Source organism: Protopterus annectens, chromosome 9.part0, assembly GCF_019279795.1.
Source record: "Protopterus annectens isolate FY-2018-M chromosome 9.part0, PAN1.0, whole genome shotgun sequence".
Taxonomy (NCBI): domain Eukaryota; kingdom Metazoa; phylum Chordata; order Ceratodontiformes; family Protopteridae; genus Protopterus; species Protopterus annectens.
This window is the reverse complement of record NC_056743.1, coordinates 532207749-532230451: the sequence shown is the minus strand read 5'-3', so window position 1 is coordinate 532230451 and position 22703 is coordinate 532207749.

Sequence of the window (22703 nt, the reverse complement as noted above, 5' to 3'; positions counted from 1 at the left end):
TGCCCCTTTGTGCAGGGGATTACTGTTGCTGTCCTCCAGTCTGCAGGAACACAGCCAGTTCTCAAGCTATGATTAAAGAGAGTGCCAAGTGGGTCCATTAGGTCTTGTTTTAGATTGTTTAGTAAACAACCCTGGGATATTATCTGGTCCTATTGAGGCTGTGTTTTTCTCCTTGGCGAGAGCAGAGATGACCTGTTCTCTAGAGATACTAGGTGGAGGGCTGGTGTCAGGTATGCTTTGGGATATGATAGGTGGGGATCAGGTGAATGTGCTGAATTTGTCAGCTAGCAGACTGACAATATCTGCTGGTCTAGTATATGAGTGACCCACCTACAACCATTTCGGCACATAGCTAGGCATTCTCTTTTAGACTTCAGATGTAGTTAAAGAATGCCTTGTAATTATCCTTGGCTAGGGATGCGATGTTAGTTTTGTAATTTGCTTTAGAAGACTTCACAAGATTTCTGATTTTCCTGTTTAGGCTTAGGAGGGTACTCTTCCTCTGCAGAATGATATCCAGCTTACTTTTAGACAGCAGTTTCTTCCTCTTGTTATATAATCTGTTTATACCTGAAGTCCACCATGGTGGCTTGTTTTTATGGAAAACCTTGTTTGGATCTGGTCAGCTATAGCAGAGTTTATGCAGTCGCTTTATAGGTTCATAGGTTGGTACTAGGCTATCAGCCCTAGGGCCTATACAAGCCTAGCCATAACAATTCCCTAACTGATGTCCAGAATAATATTCATCGTATATATAAATGAATGAAATAGTCAAATGTGAAGGGAAAGATGTAGAAACCCACCCCCCAACCCTGTATTATGTAGTGGAACCACTCCCTGCCCTATATTATGCAGTGCCAACCTAATAATGTGGTCAGAGGTGCCAAACACCTGCGTCTGTAAACACAGGTAGAATGTTAAAATTTGGACTAACTCTGTCCATGTGCTACATCTGATATTTGAACAGGTACAGGGCAGTTCTAGTCACCAGTCGGACAAGCCTAAACCCGGACCAGCACATGAACACCCTGACGGGGTGTTTGAACAGGGCATTTGCATACACTACTGCATAGTGATCACTGGTGTCTGTGATTGTTGGTGGTATGAAGCTTTTTATGTCATCACTTAGTACACTGTAGTAAGCTTTGGTGAAGTTTTTATTTTATAAGTTTTGTTCTTGTGAGGGTGACAGTTCCAGTAGTTTCTTAAAACAAGACTGATTTGTGGACTGGCCTAAACAGAGAGGGCATCTTGCATGGGAAGGTACATTAACCCCCATGTTGGTGAGTACTATATCCAATAACATTAGAGCCCCTAGTAGGGGGTGCATTCTATCTATTCAGAGCATTTGTGTTAAATTCTAGGAACCTCTGAGTGAGCATGTTTTGCTCATGTATGTCCCCTAGTCTATGGAAGGATAGTTGAAATCTGCCATGACTAAGGTGTTTTGGTGTATGGTAGGGATTTCAGTAAATCAAGGCAGGTGGTGTCCTTATTCTGGTTCATGGTGGGGCATCTGCAGCTAACAATGATGTGATATGGTATTTTCCCAATAGTTAATTGGACATGGAGTAGTTTGAAAGAGTCGTGCTGTTTGACCAGTCTCGAAGTGTATTTGGCTTTAATGAAGATGGATACACCACCTTTGGTTCCTTCATAATCTTTCTGAGGTCTGAATGAGTGGAATTCATTGTAGCCTTGCATGGTCTGGGTGCTCTCAGCAGCCTTGAGCCATGTCTGGGTAACTGCACAGATGTCAGCATCCTCCAAGATGAGGAGTGCTTCCAGGGATAGCAGTTTCGTATTTAAACCCCTAGCATTAAGCAGCACAACCCTGAGTCTGTCGCAATTAGATTTTGTTACATTGAAAAATTAATTTTGACATTGCCTAAAAAAGGCATTATGTATGTAGGCAAGTGCCTTGCCAGTGTCAGGAAGCCTTGTTGGGACAGGTGCAGACCGTCTCTAGCAAAGCAGTGAAGTGTGTCTATCATATCCTCCCAAGCTGACAGATACTGGATCTCCCTGGATTGATACCAGAAGCTGAGCCAGTTGTTGAAGGCAAATATTTTTTGTTTATATTGTGGCATCATTCTGGGTGAGGGTAGGATACTGCTTAGGCCTAGTAACATACCTATTTGGGACACACAAGCATAGAGTTCCTTCATGTCTGTCTTCATATAGTCCAGAGAGGTACATCTCAAGTCATTCACTCCAACACGGATGATGATAGAGTCATAATGATACTTTTTGTTCAGTGACCTGAGTGAAGGTGTGATTTCTCACATTCTTGCACGATAGGCAGCTGACTGTGACTTACTATGACCAAGACATTTGATGTGTTTTGCCTTGGGGTAATTTTTGTTATCATACGGATGCGTGTGTTGATATGTGCAGAGGTTTCTTTAATGGTGAGTGTGGGCGGTGTGCATTTGTGAGATCTCTGTTCTTTTGGTAGGCTTTTAGTGAGTACCTCCACGTATGTGTGTTTATTTGTCGCAACTTTATTTTGTGTGTGAGGTGAGGTTTGCTTGAGAGGTGAAATGTCTGTGCTGAAAACCTGTTTGATGTCTACTTTGTTTTTACGTGGAAGAATTTACTCCAATTCCAGTGTATTTGCATCTCTCACATAGGGTATTACTTTGCTTTAGGAGAAAATGGTTGTCAGTATACATGAAGCAATTACTACTTTTCCTCAGGATGCCTATATCAATCAAGCTGGCAGGAGAAAAGACGGGAAACTGTCCATCAATTGTGGAAGGATTTGTCTGAATTTGGTATTTGGGAAGGAAGTGGGCTAGCTGGACTTGGTCAGAAAAAGGAAAAAAAGAAGCAGCAATTCAATTAAATACAGTTAAAGTACAGTGCTGGATTAAAATATATGCATTTTTCAGTGGGTGCCTCTTGGATTTCAGTGCAGATGTACTCCAGACCCCTGGCTAAAGTTGCTAAACATTGAGCAGCTCTGGTGAACTCTGAGCAAACCCACACAAGCACAAGGCTTATATACAGACATTCAAACAGCTTTAACACAACTACCAATGGGAAAGCCCCAAACTGAGACTTTCTCCAGCAATCCCCAACTCAGATGGGTCATGAGCTACACACATCTGCCACAAGGGTGCAGCGAGGCCATCTTAATGTAAGATAGCAGGTCTAAGAGCACAGTGATAACAGTCTAGAGTCAGCAGATCTGAATCTAGCTTATGCTAAGTAAGGCAAGGAAACACAATTTCTAGATGGAAGGAGTAGGCGATGGTTACTTAAAGGTCAAAGTGAGAGTGTTTATTAGTATCCTGTTAGATGACTTTTGCACAAACTGGCAGCTCATCAAGCAGTTCTGAACAGTGGGAGACTATGGAGAGTGTTTTCTATAGAGAGTTTTACACTGGAGAGGTTTACTTATATGCCAGCATGAGAAACCACGTTTGCACATCACTTTTATATGAGACGGATGAAATACTTTTATAAAGTTAAACCCTTAAGCCAACTATCTTTAAGTCAAGTGCAGTAACAAATGCTTTACAACAGAAGTAAGAATTCCTGCAATATCAGGAATCCTTGGAAATATGTTCACCAACTCTGAGAAATGTTCACAACACACACAAATTTTGCAAAACCTAGACATATTTTGGCAGACTCACTCAGAACAGCTTTTGTAGTATCAGAGGAGGTTAGGAAATATCAGAATATTGTTAAAACAACCTAAGAGAAGTACAGTAACAAACAGATGGAGTTTCCTTAAAAAGTGCAGGATGAAAAACAGTGATAAATTCAACAAAATAAATAATTGCAGCACAGAAGTGTTAAATATATCTGTAGCAGTTAGAGCAAGTACAAAAAATATACTTATATCAGCTTTGTATGCCAGATGATTTTAGAAGCAATCCAAGTCTTGTAGTCATAGTTGTCCAAGCCAGGCACAAGGAAGCTCTGAATAAATGAGATAAACATAGGCAAGTACTAGGCTACTTGCCCTTGCAAGCCATTTTGCACCTAGCCAATTTCTCTTGAGGGGTGAGAATCAAACTCTGTACCTTGTGTCTGTAAAATAAACATCTTAACCATTATGCCAAACCCAGCTGGAAGCTATGTTGCATATGGATTACTTATGGCATCATTACTGGTTGTTCTCGACTTATGTAATAAAAGGTTGCAAAGTCAGTCTGGTGTGTTTTATGACTCAGCTCAGTGGACAATATTTATATTTTACCTGCTTAAGATAAGTACAACAGAATCGGCCATTTATGACTCAGGCTAAAAAGCTACATAGAGCTGCTTTACTTTCTGTGGAAAAAGGGGCCTGCTTCCATTTAACCCATAAGAGATAACTTTCATACCTTTTACCCATGTTTCAACTTCTGTTAATGTATACAAATAGATTGTTAGATTCCCAACAGTTTTTTTGAAAAAATAGCCATTACTATTATATTATATACTATAGATAGCCATTATAATAATTAACTAGGCTATAGCCAGATTTGGGTAGATCTCAGTCATAGATTTCTCTGTGGAAAGGTTAACCTCCTCCACAAAAGTCATATAGAACTAAATGCAGCTGTACATGATTCTCTGAGAAAGATACACTTGCAAGCAAAATACACTGTTGTTGGATAATACCAATATACTTTGCAGAGCTGAGCAGTATTCTGTCAGCTCAACTTACCTGCAAAATTCAGATACATACAGATCACACACAAAACATTTCTGAACGTAGAAGTCAGTATAGCATCGACCAAACCAGTTGCTGATTATACAAACTATGTATACATCTCTCTCTCTCTCTATATATATATATATATATATATATATATATATATATATCTATCTATGAAACACACCCATATGTATGTATGTACATATGTATACACACAACATCTGAATGCATCACCACCTCATACACTATTTCTCTATGTAAGTTAATCTCTGAGCCCGAAATAATGAAAAGATAATAGAGTGATAATTTTATAGTACACATGGCCTGATATTTTTGTTATAAAGAATCGGTACAAATAATTTATCTTTTGTGAACATTTTACTGTTTTTTCAACTCATTTATCCCTCTGTATTTTGACCATGAATATCAGTTATGTAAAGATGGCAAGACTAGTAAACTCTTATCAATGATTTACTTGTTTATGAGGTACATTTTAGTTTTGTTAGGCATGTACAGGAAAAATTGCATTATTGTGTGACATTCAGTAGTGTCTTGTTTCTTTGTTTAGAGTATAGCTGCTGAGAGTGAAAATTCTGCAATAGGTAATGCAGTAGATAATTTATGGTGAAGTATGGATCAGAATGCAATAACCCTATGAATATCCATATATGTTTCAATAGCCTTTCTTTATTTGAGTGACAGGCTGCCTGGAATTAACTGACATCCATCTCACAGCTGCCATGCACTATCTTGGTCACAATTAAAATGCAAATAAGACAAAAAGGTGTAGCAGCACACTAATGAGAAATGTATTTTTGTATGAACCTTACGAAACTGTAGCAGTAGTTTTCTTCACTGACAAATACCTCCTGCAGCCATGGGTTATTCCAGGTAAAATGCAGAATAAATGAACAAAAAGTAAAAAAAAAAAAATAGTTAAAAAAGAAAAATAAATTAATTAAATAAATCAATCAAAGGGAATTTGGTATTTAAATATAACTATCATGTGTCTTTAATTGTATTACCAGCATACCTTTATGGTGATGTAGATATCTCCTTGATACCATAGATGATGCATTACAGGCGTAGTACATTCAGCACGGATAATACTAGAGGGAATGCAGGGAGGTTTAACTGCACTTGTAATGCCCTGTTCAGCAGGCGACTAGGATGTTCTGTATAGACTTAATCTTCACAAAATACTGTGTGATTCATGTGTCTCTCTGAAGGATTATAAATTATGCAGTATCACAACATGGTATTATCTCTTTAACATTTTTATACATTTTGTACATTAATTTATTTCTGCATGTATAGTATAATTTTTGTAGCAGTGTCAAAGAATAAGAAGAGGTGCAAAAGTCAGTGTAATTTTTACAGTTTGCAGTTTAATTCAAATCAATGCGTGAATCAATGAAAGATAAAATGTACATGACAGGAGACAGGAAAGTGTAGATCCTCTCAGATGTTATATCATTTCAGCTGCCTATAACTTGCATTGGAATGGTTTCCCACCTTTAAGAATCTGGGGGGGGGGGGCAGAGTTTTGGTCCAGTGGTATGCAGTCAGTTAAATGTTGATGCTTGTGTTGTGTACCACATGTAATGTAGAAGAATCAGTACTTGGAAGCCTAAAAAACATGTCATATTAGTGCCTCTTAGATTTAAAATCGGTATATAGCTGCTCCCACATTTTTTGGTGGATGTTAACAATTTTACTACTTAGATGCAATTAACTGATTCTGATTCATCACTCATTATGTCTGAATCACTGCCAGATGCATTATATTCTTCATCCTTATACCAGGATAAGCAGGACAGAGTTGGCTAAAGAAGGAGTGTCTTGCAGAAAATGAAATTGATAAAAATGTAAAAAAAGTTGACTAATTTTTCTCTGTGTTCATGCTCACTGATCTTCTGTCCAGCAGTCTGCCCAATGAACATAAATATCAGTTATATAAAGGTGGCAAGACTAAGAAAATTTCATAAAATCATGCAGTACGTATGTCCCCAAACCATGCATTTAATTTTTTTTCTGGCATATCAGGAAAAGTGCAATGTCTGTTGGGTAACACTTGGGTAACTTTTTAAGTACTCAGCAATGCTATAGATCATGATAGCTGTGCAAATGGTAACTGGTTTTGCATATATCACAAAGTGGTCAGTCATATATGCTTATAATATTTATCAAGCAGCCTGTAGCTGTGCTAATTAATATTCACCACATGATGGAACTGTTTATCTTTTTCAGTACACCATTTAGATTTGTAATCTTTTTATATCATTCTACCAGATCCTAAATACTGAATCACTGACTTTTTACACCTGCATGCTTTAAAAAAAAAAAAAAGCACACTATGAAATTCATCCCATGATGGGCCTTTACCCATTTCACAACATGTATAATATAAAGGTAAACCAAGAGCCAACAGAATTAAAACATATTTCCCTAACCTTGCTATACTGCAATTTTCTTTACTGTGAACCTTTTTTTCCCTCAACTGATTTAGTTGTCTTCCCTGATCACCATGTTGCAGCAGGAGTAACACATCAACCCTTCACTTCTCTGCAGTAGATATTGAAGTAAGCCACGTAACCCAAGCCATTAATGGTATACAACTGTGTGGTGATGCACAGTTAGGGCAATGTGAGCCACTGTTAGTCGAATAACTATATTCTAAGTGCTGATCTCACACTCTAAGAAAACTAGGTGGCAAAGAAGGACCGAGGTGGATACATCTCAAAATTATGTGCAAATTAATGACCTACTGTATATTTACATAAACCCTTGGCTTTTAGAATCTGTCAGCACATTATTGGTTCATAGAATCCACAAAGTGCAAACAAGTCTTTTGTTAGACTGATCAAATGAGGTCAGTGGAAAGAAGCATAGACTGATAAAAGAAGGAAAAGAAAGGAAACATTCAAACGTACATGCAGATATTTAAAAAAAATTCACAACTGTATGAAGTAAATGGAGGAAAAAGAAGAGGAGGAAGAGAGAGAGAAGGGAGTAGATTGTGTTGATTTTCAGGCACATCAAAGAGTTGGAGTTTAAGGAACTATGGAAGAACAAAGCCCAGTCAATATAGGATGTCACAAAAGGTATACAAAATTATGACAGCCTTCTTGGTATATTCAGTCTTTAATATGTCCTTGGCATAGAAGGCAGTCTCGAAAAAGTGTAAGAGTGTTTTTTTCACTACGTAAGGGGAACAAGAAGACTGCTCCCAGGAAAATATAAGCCGAGAATTTTGGGAAAATCATGGAATGAATAGTCAAGACAGCAGCTAGTGTTGATTCTCGAAGTTAATCTCTTCCAGGATTTGATTTGTTATGCCATCATAGTCAAATGATATTGACTGAGAAATATTGTATATTTTTACAAGTGGATGTCTGTGGACAAGGGAGCTCTGGCAGATATCATCTACCTAATTTCAGTGATGTCTTTGACTTTGTCATTACCATACAGTACTGTACAACTAAAGGAGGTTAGATTGTAAGAAAAACAGAGAGGTGAGAAATTGCCTAGGAAGATGCAGTATAAAATGAATATTATATCAAAACATTATGATGGCCAAGTTTCATTTTGGAAATGATAGAACATTGCCTCACAGATAGGCTATTAGATACACAGAATGACCTTCCAAAATGGTGGTAAGCAGCAAAATTACAGAGATCTGGATATCCCTTCGCAGCCTGTGTCACCCGTGTACAGGTCACTGACAGCAACCTTTAGAAATGCTACTGCATTTTTCACATTCAGCTACATGAATACAGTGCCTGAAAACTGACACAATGTAGTATAACAATACTTTCAGTGCAAATTGGAGAAAAACTGTGCAGATCTATAGGGAATGGATGGGTGGATGAAACAGGCTGTTTATCTCATAGGAGAGCAGCAGGATGCTTCCTCCAGTTTTAGGTAAACTGGGGAGATGTTTGATCATTGTTTCCTTTGCACTTATATAATTGCACTATATATAACATGTTAAAACATAGACAAATACACACACACACACCATGCACATGTATACATAAATACAAAGTAGAATATCTAGGATTAAAGAAACTGGCCTGAGTGTTGGGAGGATTAATCGGCCAATCCCAATCAGTCGTTTATGCATACCAGCATCTAGAAATAAATGCCAGTATTACATTTATGGTCAAAACTGAGTGCTGTATTGCTCTGTTTGTGGTATAAACTGTAGCAAGCAGTTTGCTACAATTATTTATTTTTGTTAATAGGTTCATAGTTCATAGTAAGCACCTTTTTTTTTTAATGGAGGCACAATCTCTCGAGCTGGGTGCATTATTAGTACACAGACCTACAGATCAGCACTTGAGCTCTCAGTATCTGTGTACGATTTATGTCTATATCATATGTTGACATCATCAACATCTTGATTCCAATTTTGGTGGACAACAGCTTCTAATGATAGCAAAAAGTTTTTTCTACACCATTCCCTTTTATTTCTGCTAATATTTCTGAAATAATGAGATTGATTATATCCCATGCCTTTATGCCAGTCACATAGAAAGACTTTGTAGCAAGCTACAAAACAGAGGAAAAGATTCACTGAGCAGTTAAAAAAAATCAGATTGTTGTGACCTCATCTTGTAGCACCCAAATCCAATATGCATTCTTCAAAATGAAAAACAAACAGTAAGCACAGAAGATTGGCCACTGAATTCTGGTCATTATCTTCCCGGACCAGATTGCTTGGATGCTTCAGATACCACTTTAAATAAACAAACAAATGTTTTTGCCTAAGTCTCTGTGTAGGGAATTCCAAATGAGTCATTAGCCACACAAAAAGAAGTGCCCTCCTTTGCAGTACTTTGTCCCTTGCTGTGTTGTTTCATTTGAAATGTATTCCTCAGACTATGAGCTGATTAAATTGTAAACTTAAGCAATTCACCAGTGTTCAAAAAGTACCGCCTGTCACTTACGTGATATACTGCTATAGATCTTGTCAGCTTGTACAAACAAACTTCAGTATTGCTGTAAATAGATCCTTAGATGTAATGTCAGCTGTTGTCTTTTGACAGAGAGATTATTACTTCTGACTGCATAGTACCCATTTGTCAGTGTAATTCTTTAGTGATTGTCTTTTTTCTATGTTTGTTCTACTTTCCCCCAAAATAAGAGTGAGAATAGATTCTCCCTTGCTGGGATGGGAAGGCCATATTCAAAACCACTCAAATAATATGACATTGATCCAGATAAGAATAAAAAAATTCATATCATTTAATGAGAGATGAGTAGTTCTAGTTTCTCTTCAAGCTCAGAAAGGCTATATTTCCATTTATTAATAAATTAGGGAAGTAGTGTCATACTTCAACAAATAGGGAAGGATCAGTTTTATCACAGTGAAGAGAAACCACAACAATTGGTATTTTGAGCCTTCAAGACCAATAGATTTTCATTCAGTTCACATTCTGGGGAATTCAGATGCCAGGTAGACAGATTACACCAGTTACTTCATGATGCCCCATAATTCATCCCTAAGACCTCTTGGCGGCAGTGTGATATTCATTTTCCAAACGTGAGGCTGCCTAGTCTGCAGTTCTTGCTTATTGCACAAATAGAAACTTTTGGAGATATTTTTCATTAATTACTCATCTAATGGCAAAAGCAATACATTGATGTAAACTTGACTCAGAGGCCTGATCTATGCCTCTGTTCTGCTTCTGAGCATAGTTTATTCTCAGAGCCAGATATTTAAAGGCAGTAGTGATCCTGTTTGCCTATTAATGACCCAGGAAAATTGTTTCCATTGTTTTAGCAACTTTGTATAGTAATTCCATTTGTAGCATCATTTATTTGTTTACCGGGTAAGCCCATTTTCATTGGAGGCCCTGGGAGAAATGCTCCAGATACATGTCTTTGGAATGTGGGAGGAAACCAGAGCACCTAGAGAAAACCCATGCTAATGCTGGGAGGACATGCAGACTCTATTCAGAAGGCACCCCAGCCAAGAATTGAACTGGAGAACCTCTTGCTGTGAAGTGACAATGCTAACAGCTGCATCACAATGCAGTCCAATTAATTCTACTAGACTCAGCTGGGTCTCTACTTTCTCAAGCTGACAGATTCATTTTTCAGTTTCATAATTTTTTTGCAGAGAGAATTTATTTATGGTGTGGTTTCTATCGTATCTTTTTCCTGATGGATTTACAGTCAGTTGATTTATAGGGACAACATTAAAAAAAAATTCTTTATGGGCTTATTTTAGGTCATGTATCCCTTTTTCTTACCAAGGTTTTTGGCCTTTCATAAATGCTTTGAACCTTTTTTTTTTCTTGTTACCATAAGTGCTGGCCCTCTAGCCTGTGCCATTAGTATGCAGTCATTCTGTATCATTGGGGTGAGAGTTGTTCATTGTGCCACAGTCATCCTGGCAGGCATGATGGGTATTTTGCTTTCTTGTCTATCTCCTCTCTTAGCAGCTGAGCTGAGTTCCTGCTACATCTTCCCCTGTGGACCTGCACATTTCCACCCATACCAGATAAAGGCTGTAATGCAGATATAGCTTGGCAGACTCAAGTGTATGTCCCAGACTCATAGTACTAAATTTATTTATTTATTTTATTTATTTATTTCCAGTTTGATTACCGGGGAAGTCCACTGGGCCAGAACGTACCCATTTTCAGTGGAGGCCCGGGGAGAAAAGCTCCAAAAGCAAAGCAAATACAATCTTAGTTACATGGTGTAAAAGGTAGTAATAAAATATATACATTTGAAATTACATTACATTGATACAGATTAGTAAAAAAAGCAAAAACACACAGTATACTTCAAAAATCATCATTCAGGAAGGTAGATAATAGATTTAGTAGTTTCCTTCAAGTAGCAGGTTAAACTGTATGAGAAGAAGGTCTAAGGTTACATGCTATTTACAATATTTACATATGAGGAGAAGAGAGAGAGAAAGTACATAGACTGAGAGTGGATTAAGGTTTGATCAAGCTGTGATCGAGAGAAGAAAAGAGAAGAGAGAAAAAAAAAGAGAATTAGGATAGAGTAGAGAGAAAGGATATAGAGGGATTCAAGGGGAATTTATTTAAATTTAAGTAGGATGTAAGCAGGTACACTTATGTTTAGTGGACAAGTAAGAGAAAAGTTGGGTTTTGAAGGCTTCAGTGTTAGATGTTTTTCTAAGAGTAGAAGGGAGAGAGTTCCATTTGCTTTACTTCTCTCTGAAAACCTGTTTAGAACAACTTTTTTTGACACTTAATTAAAAATAATGCGTTTCTGGGTCCTGAGAATATTCTTGGATATCTTTTGTATAAAATCTTTTTATTTCCTTTTTTTGGTGAAAATCGATACAGTAAAATGTAACATTAATAGACAGCTAGTAATATGACCAGAGAATACATTGCTGAATAATAAAACATAAATGCAAAACAGTAAAAAATTATTTACACATGTGCCATAATCTTCTGAGAAGCATTGTCACAGAGGAAAAAAAACCTCTCTCAACTCATAATATTTTCACTTGTTATAGCGACAATATGTGAACTCCTAAAGGCGAGCCCCCACAGTCTGTGGAAAACGCAGGCCTGTTGGACTCATTTCTATCATTTGCAAGGCTATGGAAGATGAAATAACTGAACTAACACCACTCTTAAGTATTCAAATGCGGTACCACCTTTATCATTCTTATAAGAAAAGTGCAGTCTGGGTCTGAACTGTCTGCAAACAGCTAAAGTTAACTTGAAGTATATGTCTACCTGTTTGAGCCAATATTCATTATCCCCTGGAGAGCATTCTGCCTTGGCTTGTAAGCAGCACCCCCCCCCCCCCCCCACACACACACACACACACACACACTCATCTTCCATTTTCTCTCTTATTCCCTTCTGTTAGTAAATAGTATCCATAACTGATAAATACTGTGTGTTTGTTAATTTAAACTGAGACCACAGTAGCCTACTGATACAAGGTTATCCTGTTTTTCCACCTGAGAAATGGTAAAGAAATGACGTACAGTTTCAGAGCAATCCTTGGTCAATTCTGATTGTTTCTTAAACACAAACTTGTCTTTGTTTTGGCTCATTAGCAGCAATACAAAATAACTGGCTGCCCACACCCTTGTTCTTCCCCTCCCCCTTCCCTGTTTATTACCTTAAGCCAATCCCAAAGTTAATAAATATTACCTGTGGCAGGCACCATTTTTAAAACGACAATCCACTCAACTACATGCCTCACGAGGAGCTCAGTGTCTCTCCAGTAAGTGTTTTACAACTGTATATGCTTATTTATGTTGAATTGTGTTAGACATCTAATATGATTTATGCTTTATTATTGGAAGTTACTGTGGCATGCTAGCATTTTGTCTGCACCGCGTTGTTTTTAGTATAATAGTATGGTTTATTTGCATAGCTGCACCTTGTTAACTAATGTTATTCATGTATATGTGTTGTGTGTAGACAGCTCATACTGGTGTCTAATTATTTCTATATAATCGTGCTGTTACTGGTGGATAGAATCACATTAGAGATCCAGGACAGAGTGCCGCTCGCTATATTTTTATCTGTGACTGCATAACTGTCAGCTGAGGTCCCTTCTCACTGATGTTTTTCCAACTGGCTCAGTATCTGCATATACTAATAGTTGGTTCAAGACATATTTTCCTGTATGCAGTAGCTATTTGCTCAGTTTGTTTTCTGTAATCTTTAGAATGTATCTTTACCATCTCAAAAGTGCTTACTCCTCTCTGTACACTTCTTTTCTAGACCTAACACCACTCGAAGTATTCAACTGCGGTACCACCTTTATCATTCTTATAAGAAAAGTGCAGTCCGGGTCCGAACTGTCTGCAAACAGTTAAAGTTAACTTTGAGTATGTGTCTTCCTGTTTGAGCCAATATTCATTATCCCCTGGAGAGCACTCTGCTTGGGCTTGTAAGCAGCCCCCCCCCCACCCCCACTTACACACACACACACACACACACACACACACACACACACACACACACACACACACTCCTATTCTATTTTCTCTCTTATTCCCTTCTATTAGCAAATAGTATCCATAACTGATAAATACTGTGTGTTTGTTAATTTAAACTGAGACCACAGTAGCCTACTGATACAAGGTTATCCTGTTTTTCCACCTGAGAAATGTTTAAGAAATGACTTACAGTTTCAGAGCAGTCCTTGGTCAATTCTGATTGTTTCTTAAACTTGTCTTTGCTTTGGCTCATTAGCAGCAGTACAAAAGAACTGACTGCTCACACCCTTGTTCTCCCCCTCCCCTGTTTATTACCTTAAGCCAATCCCAAAGTTAATAACTATTACCTGTGGCAGGCACCATTTTTAAAACTACAACCACCCTTTGATCACCTCATGCTCGGCTGTGCCATAAAACTTATTAAAACTGCCTGAACTGGGGCACAACTAACTGATAGTTTGTGGAAATACAGGGTACCTACCTGAGTCTCCACATTCACTATCATATGTTCTTTTATCTGTTTACTCTGTTAACTGATTGTTTCCAGCCCCCTCATAAGAGCAACTAACAGGGTCTCTACCCAAGAGCAACTAACAGGGTGTCTAACCACTTCACTCCCCACCCTGTCTCCTGTTCCCTCCCACCCCCAGTGGTCGTACCTTTATTACACTCACAAACCCCTCCCATCTTTCCAGTAGCCAACGACAGCACTAAACCCAACACTACCTCCATCTTCCCACTACTATCACTCTTTCTCAGCTAACATGTATAAGCATACCATACCTATGCTCACTGCATGCACTCTCCTTGCATATCTTACATCCTACCAAAACTCTATTATTCCCCCACTCAACCACTACAACTGTACCACTATGCACACCACCACTCATGTCTCACCCTCACTCAGATCCCCTCCCACCAACTCAAGAACCATCCCTATGCACCCCCCGCATATTCTAGCAACTATATTACTCAAACATGAAGCATCCCTACAACTTAACATAGTAACCGTCCCACCATACCTATTACCCACAGAGCACAATCATAAACTTTCCCTGATAAACAAACACATTCAAAAACTGAGAAAACTAATAACCTCATGCATATCAAAACTAGGCCTAAGTGGAGACATCCACCCCAGCCCCAATCCTCATAATTAGACTAGAAACCACAACTTCTCCCATATCACAGCCAATAGAAAGCCAAGTGACTTCCTTCTACTAAGTCTAAATATTAGAAGTATATCCAACAAAGTCCATGAACTCCATGCCACCATAGACTTGTACTCCCCAGATATAGCCATCCTGACAGAAACCTGGCTAAAACCTCACATTACCAGTGAGCAAATCCTCCCTAACAGTTACGGCATACTAAGGGTAGACAGGCTAAACAAGAAAGGAGGCAGTGTAGCTATAATATTTAAACAGCATCTAAACATCCAGATCTTAAAATCATCAGCTCCACAAATAGGCAATGAAGAAATAATATTTACCAACCTTAAAATAAACCAAAACAAAACCATCAACATAATTGGATGTTACTTCCCACCTGGCCAAAACATCCCTCTACCAGAAAACCTCCTCAGCTGGTCTACCCACCATCTCCTCCAAGAAACTATAAATGTTAAGTTGTCTATCTCATGTTCATTCTTGCTGTTTGGGCTTGGAGCTGATCCTCGGCTCTGACTCGGCCATCTTCAAAAGCTTGAGAGCTGCTTACTGGCTCGAGGCCCCCCCTATATCCCATGATGCCTGGTGCTAGATCCCCAGATCTCGTTTGCCGCTTCTGCTACGAGGTTGCATTTACTGGCTCAGGTCGTATTTTTCTATTTTATTGTTAAGCTGTTATAAAAGGTTTTGATTATAGTTAGTGTTTTTCAAGTTATTATAGTAGTTATAGTCATCTAGTTCTAGTTTTGTCTCCCATCCCATCCCTTTCAAACTCATTTTTTATTAGAGAGTTTTTCCCCTCCCCCTCCTTCTTTTTCATCAAGGTAGCCATTTTTAGTTAGAGGCTAATCCTTGTTATTTGATTTTTAGATAATAGTTTTTTAGAATATATAGCTATAGTGTGTGTGTGGGTGTTATTAGAAATAGTTGTACATACTAGCTTTATTTACTATTTTCTTTTAAATATATAACTATAGCATGTGTGTGTTGTTAGGGTGTGGTAGCTTGTGCAGAGTGTGGGTGTTTTTTGATTACCTACTACCCTACTCTTGTTTTTCTCTTTCCTTTCACAGGAATTTCTAAAGATACGAAAGTATCTGGATTCAAGAAGTGTGACTCATGCTGTCAGAAGATGTCTCTGACAGATGGTCACACTTCTTGTGTCTACTGTTTGGGCGCCCTACACCTGCCACATCTTCAGTCCAAGAGTCCTGCAGGAGCGTAGGAATAAGCTAATCCTCAGGGGTTTGCTAAAACCGGAAGGGTCACTGGCTAAGGCTCAGCCAATTAAACCCTCCAAGCCAATGAAGCCGTTGGATCCCAGTTCGGAGCCGTCGTCGGGTGTGGCGTCTGCTTCGACTTCGGTTCCGGCTGGAACTGAAGTTCCTGTCTCCCAGTCAGCTCCGACTCTGGTGTCGGAACCATCAGGGAGCCGAAAACACTCTAGGTCTCCATCCCTAGAGTCGATACACTCAGCTCCGGGGTCTCCTTTGCTGCAGTCGGAGCAAAGTCACCAATCCCTCTCTTCTCGGTCTTACAGACTATCTGACCACGATGTGCAGAGAGTGGTGAGCAGGCTTCTAAAATCGCAGGTCCTGTCTAAAATGTTATCCAGCCCCCCTCATCAGGGTTCAGCTCCGCCCGTCTCTGTAGTAGTTCCTCCTTCGACTCACCCTTTGAGTTTGGAGCCGGAGCTTGTTGAGGTTCGGATTATGGAACCGTCGGCACCGATACCTACCCTTTCGGTTCCGTCGTCGGCTCCGATCACTTCCATGGAGGGATCTGGGCGCTGGGACTCCTTCGTCATCTCTGAGGGGGCGAGTGGCATCAGACCCTTGTCCGACCCCGTTCTCCCTCTTGGAGCTTCGGTGCAGGTGAGTTCGGCTCCTACATTGGCTTCGGAGCCATCTCTCTTGGTGCCGGGTGGGATTCCGGTCTCTTCGGAGCCGGAGCCCTCTTCGCTATCGGGAAGAGGTGCCTTCGAAGTCATGAGGAGTGTGTTGGCCTCGGAGTCAGCCCCACGATCAACCTCTTTGGCTCCTCCCCCATGGTGCCTACATCTGCCTCTGCCCCTCCTCCAGACCCAAAGCGTGGGGAACAAGCGCTCCAGGGCACCACATTGGGTGTATCCTCTTCTTCCGAGGCCTCCCCTGATCATTCAGAGGAGCCTCCTCAGAAGAGAAAATGCAAGAGGAAGCATATTGACTCCCCTGAGTCTGTCACTTCAGATACCGACTTAGAGGATTCGGAAGGGTCCCCAAGATCCCCCTCTGAAGATGTCTCCTTCTCCGACATCCTTGAGATGCTTAGGCAGAGGGGGGGACTGGACTATCCTTAACCCTTCCGAGGATGAGTCGGTATACCTGGATGCATTTGGTTCCCGACCTTCCATCTCCTTGGTGTCTCTGCCTTTCAATCCACTGATGTCTGTGGTGGCTCAAAAGGCATGATCAGCCCCAGACACAGTGGAACCAACCCGCTTAAGGCCCACGAAATTTATCACTGCACCACAGGACAAGCAGTTTCTGACAAAGGGTGTTCCTGTTAATGCCATGGTGGTAGCAGCGGCCACAAAGAAGGAGTTGGCTGAAACTTCTTTATCTGTTCATCCCCCTAATAAGGAATTTAGAACGATGGACAGATATGGGAAGCGGATGTTTGCCTCCGCGACCTTTGCCATGAGATCGCTGAACTACTTGTGCCACTTTACACGCCTTCAAAGGGATCTCATTAAAGAGCTAGGAGATACCCTTCAAGATCCATCAGCTGCGGGGGCCCAAGCTAAGGTTGCCTCCCAGCTGGCGACTCTTAATTCGGTAGTAAACTCCTCCACGCGGCTCATTTCTTATGCAGCCGATGGTGCGAGTAGGGCCGCAGGCGTGGCCTTAAGAAGGCATGCTTGGATGCGTTTATGTAACTTTGTGGAAACCTTCAGGGTGTCTTTCACCAATACCCCCTTTGATGGTTCCGCTCTTTTTGGACCACAGGTGAACCTTACCAGGTGTGAGCAGGAAGGCAAGACTCTCTCTGCTGTGGGAGTCCATTTTTCCACTCCTTCTAGACCGTATTCTAAAGGTCAAAAGAGTGGAAAGATGTGGTTCCGGAAACCCCAGGGAGTCGTGCCTGACACACGTGGTGAGTTCCCCTCCAGGGGCAGAGGAGGGAACAACAATAGATGCCGCCCTCGGAGCAGAGGGGGTCCGCAAAATCAGGGCAACAGAGAATCCTTCTCTGACAAGCTCTTCCAACATCCCTGAGGTGTTGCCCGGCTGTCCACCTTCGGAGGCAGTCGGGGGAAGATTATCACTGTACCCAAAAGCCTGGCAGAGCATAACAAAAGACAAATGGGTACTGTCTATCATATCTGAAGGCTACAGAATCCCCTTTTTTGCACCCCCTACATTCCAAATAGATCCCTTCCAGATGTTCCACCCAATCTAAGGGATCAAGCAGTTCAAGAAATATCAAAACTGCTAAGAAAAAGAGCCATCCAGCCAGTCCCAGCAGACCGGCAAGGATCCGGAATTTACTCAAGGTTCTTTTTGGTACCGAAAAAGACAGGGGACTGGATACCCATTCTGGATCTCAGCAGACTAAACAGGTCTGTTCAAAGAACGAAGTTCCAGATGGTCACGCTTCAGTCCATTTTAGCCTTTCTGGGTCAGGACAATTGGATGTGCTCCATAGATCTTCGGGATGTGTACTACCTTATCAAGATGGACAGGCGCTCCAGAAGATTCCTCCGCTTCCGGCTGGGTGACAGTCATTATCAGTTCAGAGCTCTGCCCTTTGGTCTCACCATAGCCCCCAGGGTGTTCACCAAATGTTTGGCAGTAGTTACCGCTCACCTGAGACGGCAAGGATTCCAGGTGTTTCCATATCTAGACGACTGGCTCCTCACTGCTACCACCAGGCATCACCTGCTGCGAGCCAGAGAATATACCATTCGAACTGGCGCTAGACTAGGTATCACAATAAATTTCGAAAAGTCTGCATTGCTGCCTTGTCAATCTATTACTTTTATAGGCGCAAACTTAAATACAAAGGGCATGTCAGCGAGACTTCCATTAGACAGAGTGTTAGACATTCGCCGACATGTGCAGGTCTTATTAGGATGAAAAAAAATTCAGGCCAGATTCGTCCTAAAAACCTTGGGTCTCATGGCAGCGGCTATCATACTAGTCCCCCTTGCTTGCTTTCATATGAGGATTCTTCAGTGGATGCTCTTCACCCAATGGTCCTTTCACCAACTTCCAATGTCTCACATGATAATGATCACACAAACATGCAAAAACCAACTTGCTTGGTGGATGGTTTCCCCATCAGTACCCCAGGGCAGACCATTTGTTTTTCCTCCTCCAGTGGCTACGGTGACCACGGATGCCTCCCTGATTGGGTGGGGGGGGCATTTTCTGGGCAGAACAGTCCAAGGCACCTGGCAGCCTCATGAGTACCATATGCATATCAATGTCTTGGAGATGAGGGCCGTGCTTTTGGCGTTGCAAGCTCTTCAGAACTCTCTTCCCACCGGAACCATTGCAATTCAGACAGACAATATGTCGGTAGTGTGGTACAGCAACAAGCATGGCGGAACCAGGTCCTACCCCCTATGTCGAGAAGCACTCAGACTCTGGAAGTGGGCGATCTCTTCCCAACGGTTTCTGATAGCAGCGCATATCCCTGGGAAGTCCAACATTATAGCAGACAGGCTGAGCAGAGCAATTCTCATGCCTCACGAGTAGTCTCTCAATCAGACAGTGGCGGACAAAATCTTCCACAAATGGGGTCAATCTTGCTGCGACCTTTTTGCCACCCCCTTCAACAGCAAGTGCAACAATTTCTTTTCTCTCCTCCCTCTTCTCGGACACTTCCCCAAAGACGGCCTAGTTCATGATTGGCCTCAGGGACTTCTTTATGCCTTCCCTCCTTTTCCCTTGATTCCCAAACTAATGCAGAAAGCTACCGCATTGGGATGCAAGATGATCCTCATTGCCCATTACTGGCCTCGACAAATTTGGTTTCCGTTCCTGCATCATCACCTTCTGGATCAGCCCTGGACTCTGGACCCAGTTCCAGATCTCCTGATCCATCAATTGGGCGGGCTGCACCAATCCCTTCAGTCTCTCCAGCTCACTGCTTGGTTGCTCCACTTCCGACCTTAGCCAGGCTTCTGAACATCTCCCACTCGGTGAGTGAAATCATCTTATCGCATAAGTCTACCACTAGAAAGACTTATGCTAGTAAGTGGAAACGTTTTTCTTCCTGGGCAGAGGCTAAAAGTATAGACCCTTTTTCAGCCCCTATACACAACATTTTGGAATTCCTTGCAGAACTCTTCCATGCTGGGTCCGCTTCCGCTACAATTAGGGTTCAGTTAGCTGCAATTTCAAATTTTCACATTGGCCTTTCGGAAAACAATATCATGTCTCATAAGCTCTGCAAAGCCTTTCTCAAAGGAACCACTCTTCTCAGGCCCCCAGTGAGAGATCCTCCACCACTGTGGGATCTAAATTTGATTTTAGCTTTTCTAATTTTGCCCCCCTTAGAACCTGCAACTTCTTGTTCCTTGAAGTTCTTGTCTTGGAAAACCCTTTTTCTGGTAGCTATTACTTCAGCCAGAAGAGTTTTGGAACTACAGGCTCTTTCCATCTGTCCCCCATACCTGGTGTTCCACAAAGACAGGGTTGCTCTTAGGACTAATCCGTCCTTCCTTCCTAAGGTCCCTTCAGAGAGTAACTTGAATCAGTCCATAGACCTTCCTGTGTTTTTCCCTAACCACTCCAACAGGGCCGAATATAAGTTGCATCAGTTAGATGTTCACAGGCAGCTACGTTTTTATTTGCATAGAACCAAGGACATTAGAAAATCAGATCAACTTTTCCTGTCTTATGCAGTAGGTGAACAAGGTCTTCCGGTCTCCAAAGTATCTTTATCCAGGTGGTTGACTTCTATCATCACATTCATATATAAACTGAGGAATAAAGAATTGCCAGTTAAACCGAAAGGTCATTCCACCAGAGCTTTAGCTACTTCATTGGCCTTTCAGGCTAGGTTGCCCATTGAATCTATTTGTGCTGCAGCTACATGGGCCAACCCGCATATTTTCATTGCACATTACAAGTTGAATTTGGCTTCCAGGAGCAGAGCTGATTTTGGTTCCACTGTTCTGAAGAGTCTTTTCTGATGAGCCATCCAGGATTTTAGGTGCTAGGGACGCTGTCCCAACCAGCAAGAATGAAGGCGAGATAGACAACTTAACATAAAGAAGTTATGTTCCTACCATAACATTCCATGTTAGTTGTCTTCTTCTTGCCTTCTTTCTTGCGTCCCACCCTCCATCCCCCTCTCCTAGTGGACTGAGAAGAGTTCTTCTTTATTCTTCACTGGCTGAGTCTTCTCTGGCTATTCCTTTCTGACTAGTAGTCTCTCCAGTAGGATTTTTGCATTCTAGGATAGGATTCCTTTATTGTTATGTCTGCAGTTAGACTTAACAAACGAGATCTGGGTATCTAGCTCCAGGCATCATGGGATATAGGGGGGGGTCCTCGAGCCAGTAAGCAGCTCTTGAGCTTTTGAAGATGGCCGAGTCGGAGCTGAGGATTGGCTCCGAGCCCAACCAGCAAGAAAGAAGGCGAGAAGTAGACAACTAACATGGAACGTTATGGTAGGTACATAACTTCTTTTTTTAGGTGATTTCAATATTGACTGGCAATCCTGTTCTGGCAACCATCCAACCCATCATGTAAACCTTCATGACTTCACCCAACTAGTCCAGGCGGCAACCAGGATAAATAAAATCTCCAACAAGCACACTACCCTGGATTGGATACTAGTCAGTAAGAACCCCCAGTCATATATAACAGGCTGCTTATCAGATAGCCTCTGTGATCACTCCCCAACATTCCTACTCAAAAAATACCTATACCAAGCTAAACCTGTCATCTACCGTCAAATACGTAAAAAACTAAACTTTAACCCACTCACATTCATCTCATCCCTCAAAGAATGTAACTGGCATCCTCTGAAGTACCTCAGTCTTGATGACGCAGTTGAATTTTTTAATACTACCTTCCTGAGCATCCTTAATTATCATGCCCCCATGACTTTCCAGAACCAAAGCACAACCTTCCCCATGGCTACAGAAAACCACTAAGTCAGAAATGAAAAACAGGGATAAAGCCTGGGAGCACTGGCGCAAAACCAAAACCCCATCAACTAGACAGAAATTCCTGAAACTATGCAATAGAGTCAAAAAGCTAATAAAACAGGACAAATTCCAATACTACCAGTCTGCCCTAGACTCCTCCCAACACAGCCCCAATCAATTCTAGTCCTCCATAAACTCCATCCTCCACCCAGGTGAAGTCAGTAAAGTCAGTACCCCTCCTCCTAACATCCCTCACTCCTCCAAAAATATTGCTACCTCATTCAACACACACTTCACACAATCCATACTATCACTAGCTAAACAACACAACACCCCTCCCCTCCAACCCACACCTTCAACTAGTAATCTCCCCACTGCCTTCTGTTTTTCTTCTGTACCTACCTACCTCCAACATAAAAAAACTCTTAACTAAACTTTAGCCCACCAAATTAGCAGCAGACAACCTCCCAAGTGAATACCTACAAATCGCAGCTGATGCTCTGGCCTACCCAGTTTCCATCTTGATTAACTGATCTCTGTCAGAAAGTTACGTTCCCATACTATGGAAAGTATCACATATAATTCCCTTCCACAAAGGCGGCCCCTCCACAGAACTAACCAATTACCGCCCCATAGCTTTTCACTCTCCACTCTCCAGAATACTAGAGAGATGCATTCACTCTCAGGTCTCAGACTACCTCCTTACTAACAACCTCCTTTCCAATACTCAGCATGGTTTCTGACCAAACCATAGCACCACCACTGCCTTAC